Source organism: Aethalodelphis obliquidens, unplaced genomic scaffold (assembly GCF_003676395.1).
Source record: "Aethalodelphis obliquidens isolate GAN/ISIS:26980383/991018 unplaced genomic scaffold, ASM367639v1 scaffold1, whole genome shotgun sequence".
Lineage (NCBI taxonomy): Eukaryota > Metazoa > Chordata > Mammalia > Artiodactyla > Delphinidae > Aethalodelphis > Aethalodelphis obliquidens.
In genome coordinates, this window is record NW_020837945.1 from 6,604,406 (window position 1) to 6,615,345 (window position 10,940).

Here is a 10,940-nt window from a genome sequence, read left to right on the forward strand (position 1 = left end):
TCTTTAGGACAATTGTCTCAAGATGTGTTCCATGAGTTTGGGAAACGACCATCTGTTGGTGAATCCTTTATTTATTTATTTAATAAATCTTTATTGAGATCTTACTATGTTTGAGACACTGTCCAAGACACAGAATACTTAAGAAGACACAGTCTTTGCCTTCGTGGTGCTTATACTGTAGATACAGAAGGAAAGCAGGGTACCCAGGGGTAGGACCAATATAGTTGCTATGGTGACACAGACAGACACCCACCCTGCCGTTCCAGGTCAAGGGCTCTGACAAGTCCTGTGGTGAAGAAATCTACTTCATTTCTCTTCATTCCATCTTTGCCAAACTTTTCCATATAACATAGGTTGACGCCTCTCAAAACATCCATCATCCATACTTGGAGAAATACTGCCTTTTAATAAATCCAACAATTCAGTGAAAGTGGACCCCAAGCTTCTCTAAAACAACTGCAGGGAAGCTCTTGTAATTGGACCGTTTGGGACCACGATGGTTTAGCATAAGTGAGGTAGGGGAAGCTACCCTGTTTCCCCTTCTTCCCCCTTCCTTCCTCAAATGACTGGGATCTTGAATTTTTATCGCAGAGGCCAAACCCTTCTGTGCTACAATGAAAAATAAGACATAAATACCAAGTCGCAGTTGTGACTGAGATACATACAACATGCAGGTGGAGGATAGCGGAAGTGGTGTGGAGGGTGCCTCTTTGTCTAGGGAGAGGGGGAAGGGTGTGGGGAGGTCCTGGGAGCCTGGGTGTTTGCAGATGGAAGCCGCACTAGACTCACTTGCATGTGGCTGATCTTCTCACTCAGAATAAAACCCACACTTGCCGTGCAATGTCTGAGGCTGCGCAGGAGCTGGTCCTTTCTGTCTAGGGATGTCATCTTGTGTTCTGTCCACTAAGCTCCAGTTGCACTGACCTCTCCAGTCTGGAATTCACTAACTAGGCTCTCTGTGGCCTTGACCTTGCACCCTTACCCGTCACGGTGGCTCCTTCACTCCCTCAGGTCTTCTTTTTTTATTTTTTACATTTTTATTGGAGTGTAATTGCTTTACAGTGTTGTGTTAATTTCTGCCGTATAACAAAGTGAATCAGCCATATGAATATGTATATCCCCATATCCCCTCCCTCTTGTGTCTCCCTCCCACCCTCCTTATCCCACCCCTCTAGGTGGTCACAAAGCACCGAGCTGATCTCCCTGTGCTATGTGGCTATTTCCCATTAGCTATCTATTTTACATTTGGTAGTGTATATATGTCCATGCCACTCTCTCACTTCGTCCCAGCTTTCCTTGCCACATCCCCGTGTCTTCAAGTCCATTCTCTACATCTGTGTCGTTATTCCTGTCCTGCCCCTAGGCTCATCAGAACCTTTTTTTTTTTTCAGATTCCATATATATATGTTAGCATACAGTATTTATTTTTCTCTTTCTGACTTAATTCGCTCTGTATGACAGACTCTAGGTCCATCCACCTCATAACAAATAACTCGATTTCGTTTCTGTTTATGATTGACTAATATTCCATTGTATATATGTGCCACATCTTCTTTATCCATTCATCTGTCGATGGACACTTAGTTTGCTTCCATGTCCTGGCTATTGTAAATAGAGCTGCAGTGAACATTGTGGTACATGACTCTTTTTGAATTATGGTTTTCTCAGGGTATATGCCAAGGAGTGGAATTGCTGTGTCGTATGGTAGTTTATTTTTAGTTTTTTAAGGAACTTCCATACTGTTTTCCATAGTGGCTCTATCAATTTACATTCCCACCAACAGTGCAAGAGGGTTCCCTTTTCTCCACACCTTCTCCAGTATTTATTATTTGTAGATTTTTTGATGATGGCCATTCTGACTGGTGTGAGGTGATACCTCATTGTAGTTTTGATTTGCATTTCTCAATGATTAGTGATGTTGAGCATCCTTTCATGTGTTTGTTGACAATCTGTTTATCTTCTTTGGAGAAATGTCTATTTGGATCTTCTGCCCATTTTTGAATTGGGTTTTTTGTTTTTTTGATATTGAGCTGCATGAGCTGCTTGTATATCTTGGAGATTAATCCTTTGTCAGTTGCTTCATTTGCAAATATTTTCTCCCATTCTGAGGGTTGTCTTTTCATCTTGTTTATATTTTCCTTTGCTGTGCAAAAGCTTTTAAGTTTCATTAGGTCCCATTTGTTTATTTTTGTTTTTATTACCATTTCTCTAGGAGGGGGGACAAAAGGGATGTTGCTGCAATTTATGTCATAGAGTGTTCTGCCTATGTTCTCCTCTAAGAGTTTTACAGTGTCTGGCCTTACCTTTAGGTTTTTAATCCATTTTGAGTTTATTTTTCCGTATGGTGTTAGGGAGTGTTCTAATTTCATTCTTTTACATGTAGCTGTCCAGTCTTCCCAGCACCACTTATTGAAGGGACTGTCTTTTCTCCATTGTATATTCTTGTCTCCTTTATTAAAAATAAGGTGACCATATGTTCATGGGTTTATCTCTGGGCTTTCTATCCTGTTCCATTGATCTATAGTTCTGTTTTTGTGCCAGTACCCTACTGTCTTGATTACTGTAGCTTTGTAGTATAGTCTGAAGTCAGGGACCCTGATTCCTCCAGCTCCGTTTTTCTTTCTCAAGATGGCTTTTGCCTTTTGGGGTCTTTCGTGCTTCCATACAAATTGTGAAATTTTTTTGTTCTAGTTCTGTGAAAAATGCCATCGGTAGTGTGATAGGGATTACACTGAACCTGTAGATTGCTTTGGGTAGTATAATCATTTTCACAATGTTGATTCTTCCAATCCAAGAACATGGTATATCTCTCCATCTGTTTGTATCATCTTTAATTTCTTTCATCAGTGTCTTATAGCTTTCTGCATACAGGCCTTTTGTTGCCTTAGGTAGGTTTATTCCTAGGTATTTTATTCTTTTTGTTGCAGTGGTAAATGGGAGTGTTTCCTTAATTTCTCTTTCAGATTTTTCATCATTAGTGTATAGGAATGCAAGAGATTTCTGTGCCCTAATTTTGTAATCTGCTACTTTACCAAATTCATTGATTAGCTCTAGTAGTTTCCTGGTAGCATCTTTAGGATTCTCTATGTATAGTATCATGTCATCTGCAAACAGTGACAGCTTTACTTCTTCTTTTCCAATTTGGATTCCTTTTGTTTTTTTTTCTTCTCTGATTGCTGTGGCTAAAACATCCAAAACTATGTTGAATTATAGTGGTGAGAGTGGACAGCCTTGTTTGTTTCTTATCTTAGTGGAAATGGTTTCAGTTTTTCACCATTGAGGACGATGTTGGCTGTGGGTTTGTCATATATGGCCTTTATTATGTTGAGGAACGTTCCCTCTATACTTACTTTCTGGAGGGTTTTTATCATAAATGGGTGTTGAATTTTGTCAAAAGCTTTTTTGCCTCTATTGAGATGATCATATGGTTTTTATCTTTCAGTTTGTTTATATGGTGTATCACACTGATTGATATGCATATATTGAAGAATCCTTGCATTCCTGGGATAAACCCCACTTGATCATGTTGTATGATGCCTTTAATATGCTGTTGGATTCTTTTTGCTAGTATTTTGTTGAGGAGTTTTGTATCTATGTTCATCAGGGATATTGGCCTATAGTTTTCTTTCTTTGTGATATCTTTGTCTGGTTTTGGTGTCAGGGTGATGGTGGCCTCATAGAATGAGTTTGGGAGTGTTCCTCCCTCTGTATTTTTTTGGAAGAGTTTGAGAGGGTAGGTGTTAGCTCTTCTCTAAATGTTTGATAGAATTCGCCTGTGAAACCATCTGGTCTTGGGCTTTTGTTTGTTGGAAGATTTTTAATCACAGTCTCAATTTCAGTGCTTGTGATTGGTCTGTTTATATTTTCTATTTCTTCCTGGTTCAGTCTCGGAAGGTTGTGCTTTTCTAAGAATTTGTCCATTTCTTCCAGGTTGTCCATTGTATTGGCATATAGTTGCTTGTAGTAATCTCTCATGATCCTTTGTATTTCTGCAGTGTCAGTTGTTACTTCTCCGTTTTCATTTCTAATTCTATTGATTTGAGTCTTCTCCCTTTTTTTCTTGATGAGTCTCCCTAATGGTTTATCAATTTTGTTTATCTTCTCAAAGAACCAGCTTTTAATTTTATTGATCTTTGCTCTTGTTTCCTTCATTTTTTTTCATTTCTTTCTGATCTGATCTTTATGATTTCTTTCTTTAGCTAACTTTGGGGTTTTTTTGTTCTTCATTCTCTAATTGCTCTAGTTGTAAAGTTAGGTTTTTTATTTGCGATGTTTCTTGTTTCTTGAGGTAGGATTGTATTGTTATATACCTCCCTCTTAGAACTGCTTTTGCTGCATCCCATAGGTTTGGGGTCATCAAATTTTCACTGTAATTTGTTTCTAGGTATTTTTTTAATTTCCTCTTTGATTTCTTCAGTGATCTCTTGGCTATTAAGTAGTGTATTGTTTAGCCTCCCTGTGTTTCTATTTTTTACAGATTTTTTCCTATAACTGATATCTAGTCTCGTAGTGTTGTGGTCAGAAAAGATACTTGATATGATTTCAATTTTCTTAAATTTACCAAAGCTTGATTTGTGACCCAAGATATGATCTATCCTGGAGAATGTTCCATGAGCACTTGAGAAGAAAGTGTATTCTGTTGTTTTTGGACGGAATGTCATAAATATCGATTAAGTCCATCTTGTTCAATGTATCATTTAAAGCTTGTGTTTCCTTATTTATTTTCATTTGGGATGATCTGTCCATTGGTGAAAGTGGGGTGTTAAAGTCCCCTACTATGATTGTGTTACTGTAGATTTCCCTTTTTATTGTTGTTAGCATTTTCCTTATGTATTGAGGTGCTCCTATGTTGCGTGCATAAATATTTACAGTTGTTATATCTCCATGGATTGATCCCTTGATCATTATGTAGTATCCTTCTTTGTCTCTTGTAATAGTCTTTATTTTAAAGTCTATTTTGTCAGATATGAGAATTGCTACTCCAGCTTTCTTTTGATTTTCCACTTTCTTTTGATTTCCATCCTCCCTATGTATAACTTTGAGAAGAGTCTACACTGTCTTCAAATAAGCATTTCTTTCTTTTTTTTTTTAACCCACCATGACCTTGTATTTCACAGAAGTGTACATCTCCTGTAAAGAATGTGTGCAGCTGTTAAAAATAGAGCATCGACTGTCTTTTCTGCATAGGTGTTTTCTAATCAGCCACCCAGAACAAATTTGACAACACGCTTTCCATTTTTCTGCCTCCTTCTTCAAATTGCACAATGAATAGGTCATAACTCAACATCTGTGTACACTCTTGGTGGTTACAGGCAAGTTGAGTTTGGGAAGAGACTCCACGTGCACAGATATTCAAAGGGTGTTTCCTGGGGGAAAAAAGTCTTAGTTTCTCTTTCTTATAGGACTTGGCTCCTCCCAGGAGAGAGAGCCCTCGTGAGTTGGAAAACTAAGTCACAGAGAATTTGCAAGGGACAAGGGACAAAATGAAACAGAAATATAGGAAATGACATGACAGAGGATCTTGTTCTCTTCTCTTACTGAAAAGTCTATCTTGAACTTCAGTGTTTCTGAAAGAGGTGTGTGATTATTCCACTCAATTTATTTCATGGCTCAGCCTCATAAAAAGTGGTTATTGCCCTGGCGGATGCTGGCCTTTTCTCATTCTTTTCATTATTCTTCCTTAATGCATCATTTTGAGCCACAAGCCTCTCTCTTTGTCCTTGCCCAAATTTTCAAGGAATTGAATGAAGTTTTTACAATTATGCCTCCAATTGGAGGTTATTTAGAAATTAGAAATGAATCCAAATGTACATATCTCTAGAAAGTTTACTTTATTCTTATAAAGAGCAGGGTTGCAGAATATGCTTTGCTTATTGAAAAGACTAGAAAATGCCGGGTTTCAGGAACATTCCATTTTAGAAGTATTTTCTTGAAAAAATAAGCAGACTTAAGCTAAATGTACAGTCCTAGCTTTTAGGAAAACTTCCTTCCTTAAAATGAGCTTTTGCCTATTTGGCCCTATTTTATTTTCCTATGTTTATTTAAATAGAGACAAGAATTACCAATATTTTAACAGTGACCGGAAGGACAGATCTTTTTACTTGCAAAGGGCCATCATAATTTTGTAAGGTAATAAGACGCTGGGGAAAAACAATCACTTTGAATTAATTTGCATATGAAAGAAGAACAAACGTAACTTGAAAAGGCCTCTTATTACATCTGAAAGGCAGAAACGGAGGTTAATTCTCAAATGCTTAGTCCCAATAAGTCTCTCTAAGATTTGGGTTTTGTTCCTAGCTTTTACCTGCACAAAGGTTTCTAGGCTGCACTCTGGGCCGGAAGCTGCGGGGTGCTCGCAGGGACTCTGCCAGGCGCCCTCTTACTCCCAGGGCAGGGCCTGGCATTCTTGCCGCCGAGGGGCAGTCGTTTTCAGTCAATCCGTTTCTTTTACCGCAGCTGCAGCAGGTGCTGCGCTTGGTCCTGGCTGCTCTGGCATTTTCTCGTATCCAATAGCCTGTCTCCCTCTGAGGCGCCCCACTCTTTTGGGGCCCTTTTATTCGTCTTCCCGGCATGGCTTCCAGATGCTTCTCCCATTCACCCCAACGCGATGTTTCTGACCATCTCAAGTCCATTCTCTGACGATCCTGTTTGGAGAGCATCTTCAGAATCTGCGCTTCCAGGGCCAATATAGAAGCACCATTTGCCTGGAGCGCCACCGCCTGGCCGAAACGGGAACGACCTCTGCCCATCGCTGAGGATCAACTTGGAAAGTTGCTGAGGTGGCTCTTCTAGCCTTTGTACAATCCTCATCCTTACCCACTTTCTATAAAGTGACTATGATGGATATTCTTCCTGACTAATGTAGGTAGTTTTCTTCTGAATAACTCTACACATTTCTCTTGCAATAGTTTGAGTTTAAAGGTACTGAAATAAGAATCTGCATCATCAACTAAAAATCATATAAATTGTATTATTTATAAATGGGTGGATATGATATGCTTTGGTGATATAAAAATACAATAACAGGACCATTCAGGAAATACTCTTTTTCTCACCTAGTTTTTCAGCATTCTATTTTGGGATAGATCTAAATGGAAATGGCTCACCAACCCCCCGCCATGGTCCCCAAATCACCTGGCATCACAGCTGGTTGATGGCCAAGTTATAGCATTGACTTTACAGACCCAGGCTCCAGAATGAACTGGATTAGAAGGTTTTAAAAAGTATGTACACCCCAGAGTGTGTGTGTAGTGTGTGTGCACATGCTTTGTGAGTTGACTCCCTGGAGTGCTAAAAGAAAATTCAGGAATTCTACTTATACTTATTTTGTATCTCAAACTTCAACATTTATATTTTATAATGTATGTAAAATTATTAGAACAGCTGTTGTAAATCATTTACAAATCAGCATTTTAAAAGGTATTAAGAGTGTGGGTTAAATGTCTTATTGATAGAAGTTTGTGACCAAAATGCATTAACATTTTATATGTTTAAAAATGCATTACAATTAAAGATGATCTCAAAACAGTCCTAACTGGCATTACAAGACAACATAATGGACATCCAGGCAATTGGAATGGGGCTTGGCCTGCAGGTCCTGTAGCCAGCCTCTCCCTCTGGGTGGGGATCTAGAATGAGATTAGGCTCAGCAGGGGATTCTGAACCTGCCTCTGACAGCCTCATTATGAAACCTGGGTAAATCATCTCACAACCGTGAGGTCTCTCCCTTGCTACACAAATGTGTAAAGAGAATCAGCTAAGTGTTGGGCATCAGATGGGGTGGGTGAGTTGAAGATAATAGGAGACAGGAGATGGAGCTTATCTTGAGGCGTTTGCAGTCAAGGCTAACTTTTGGTTGAACTGAAAAATTATATGAAAGTACAAAATAAAAGTACAAGCAAGATTAAAAGGAAAGGGTCTAAAATGCCTAAAAGAAGATGAATTATAGAGAACTCTCAAGCTCTTGAAGACCCCGCATTTGCTTACAGAACTTTGATGCCCTCTGTGTAGAATATCCTTACCAATTAAAAAAATTAGAACAGAAAAAACTCTAATTCAGAAAGACACATGCACCCCAATGTTCATAGCAGCACTATTTACAATAGCCAAGACATGGAAGCAGCCCATGTGTCCATCGACAGATGAATCGATAAAGAAGATGTGGCACATATATACAATGGAATACTACTCAGCCATAAAAAGGAATGAAATTTTGCCATTTGCAGCACCATGGATGGGCCTAGAGGTCATAATACTAAGTGAAGTCAGTCACACAGAGAAAGACAGATATGATATCACTTATATGTGGAATCTAAAATATGACACAAGTGAACAGAAGGAGACTCACAGACATAGAAAACAAACTAATGGTTACCAAAGGGGAAAGAGGGTGAGGAGTGATAAAGTAAGAGTTAGGGATTAGTAGATACAAACTACTATATATAAAATAGATAAACAGCAAGGACCTGCTCTATAGTACAGGGACCCATACACCTCAAATATCTTGTAATAACCTATAATGGAAAAGAATCTGAAAAAGAATATAAAAATATATACTTTGCTGTATACTTGAAATAATATACTTTGCTGTATACTTGAAACTAACACATTGTAAATTAACTATACTTCAATTAAAAAATAAAATAGTAGCACACACAAAAATGAGAATCTTGTGTGATAAATCTGCATTATATCTATTTGTGACTATATCTTTTTTTCTTTTCCAAAGTGGATGGCGAAAACAGGATTAATGATCCATGGGCTGAATTGCCATTTCTCAAAGATCATTTTTGTTATATGTTTGGACAAAGAAACTAGAAACTCCAGTTCTAAAAGGATAAGTGGGAACATTTTAATATGCAGCCCAGGCTTTGGAATGGATATAAATGGATATAAATTGCTCTTCAAGTGACAGCTTTGATTAAACTCTAAAACCAGTATGGTCCCACTCATGTGACCCAAAGCACTGTACTGGACAGAAATCTTGTCTTATTTTAAGAGAAAGGCAAAAGACAAAGACCTGTGTTTTTCATTTACCTATGACTTGCTGACAGCTGTCAAATTTGTTATTATTTTTATTTTAGATTTGAAAACAGAGGCTTCCCTTTGAACAGCTTGAGGTCAGGATATTTTATTGGTGTTGGATCTTGTCTGCAGTGAATAGCAAGTTCCTCATCACATGGGTCATTTGGTGACTGTGTGGGTAAGAAAAATTATAATTTGACCATGATTTGGAAATGTTCTGGAAGTTTCCAAGAGATGCAGTTTCTGGAATCACTAAAGACGCAGTGTGTTATTTGCTTTGCAAGAGAGTATGTGGGTGGCCAGAAGTTGAGGGGTGGAGAGGTAACATCCCAGGCTGAGGAATCTCACCTGGCTCTTGGTCTACCTTCTCCTATTTCTGAGGAAATACTATTTGTTGTTCCTGCCTGCCTGGTTTTGACACGCATCTTGGGCAAGGCACCCAGCTAAACTGGGCCCTCTTTCCTCATCTGTAAAATCTGGGTTTGGGTGCACAGAGAGGGCAGCATGATTCATCCAAGAAACCTCTAGCGACGGGGGCTCTAGGGTTTTATCTGCCCTGGTGGGGATGAATACTAGTCAAGCCTTTTGGGAGCACCATTTGGAAGCATGAATCACATGCCTTGTTAGCCACATGCACGCTTTCTGACCCAGCAGGTCTGCCTCTAGGAATTCGTCCTAAGGAAATAGTCTAGTGATGGAGACAGAGATTCATGTACATGTTCATTTACTCCCAAAATTTTAAGACAAGCTAAATGTTTAAAAGTAAGGGCATTTCTAAATAAATTAAGTCAATTTGTTCAATGGAATATTGTGTAGACTTTACACATTATGTTTCAAAGCATATTAGCACAACGAATGTTCATTATATAAAATTGTGATTGTAAAAAGTAAGACAGGGGCTTCCCTGGTGGTGCAGTGGTTGAGAGTCCGCCTGCCGATGCAGGGGACGCGGGTTTGTGCCCCGGTCCGGGAAGATCCCACATGCCGCGGAGCGGCTGGGCCCGTGAGCCATGGCCGCTGAGCCTGTGCGTCTGGATACCGCAAACAAACAAAAAAAAGTAAGACAGAATGTTGAATTGCACAGTACTAATTTTGCATCAGATAATTGAGACATACATTTGTATTAAAAAAGTCTGGAATAAAAACAACCACATGAGAACAGTGCTCCTAGGTGATTTAATATTCTTATTTTCCCCCTGAATTTCCAAATTTTCTTCAATGAATATGTATTTTTTTATAATTGGAAAAAACATAAAAGTAAAATTCCAAACTCAAAACAACATGGTGTTTGTGGTTTGATCACCTTTGTGACTAGTGTGATCGTGGACGTTTCTGGGACTCAGAGGAAGAGTAGGAAAACACTGTAGACCACGGACTCTAGAACCAGACTACTCGGGTTTGAATTCTGGCTGCCCTTCATCTTGTTGGCATGGCTGGAGTGATCCCCTTAGCCTCTCTGTGCCTCAGTTTCTTCAACTGTGAAGTGAGGATGGTAGTAATACCTGCTGAGAGAGTTAAAGGTCAACATGTGTAAACCCCTGACCCATACCAAATACTCAATGAATGTTAGTTATTATCATTAACATCTGTAAAGTGGAAAAACTAATATTAATTCAGTAAATGTTTATTGGGCACCTACTCTGTGCCAGGCACTGTCCTAGGTGCTGGATACGCAGCCGTGTAGGAATGATCAATGTGGGCAATGACTCTGCTCTCATGGAACTGTGTTTTAGTGGGGAAGACAGACAACACAAATAAACAGGGGAGCTAGAGTGTTAAGAAGAATAATGAGAGAAAGAATGGGAGAGGTGTGCTCCTCAGGGAGGTGTTGGATAAAGTAACATTGAGAGAATGAGTGAGCATGGGGTGAGCCAATCAGGTATATGGATGAAGAGCAATAGGGGCAGAATGAAAAG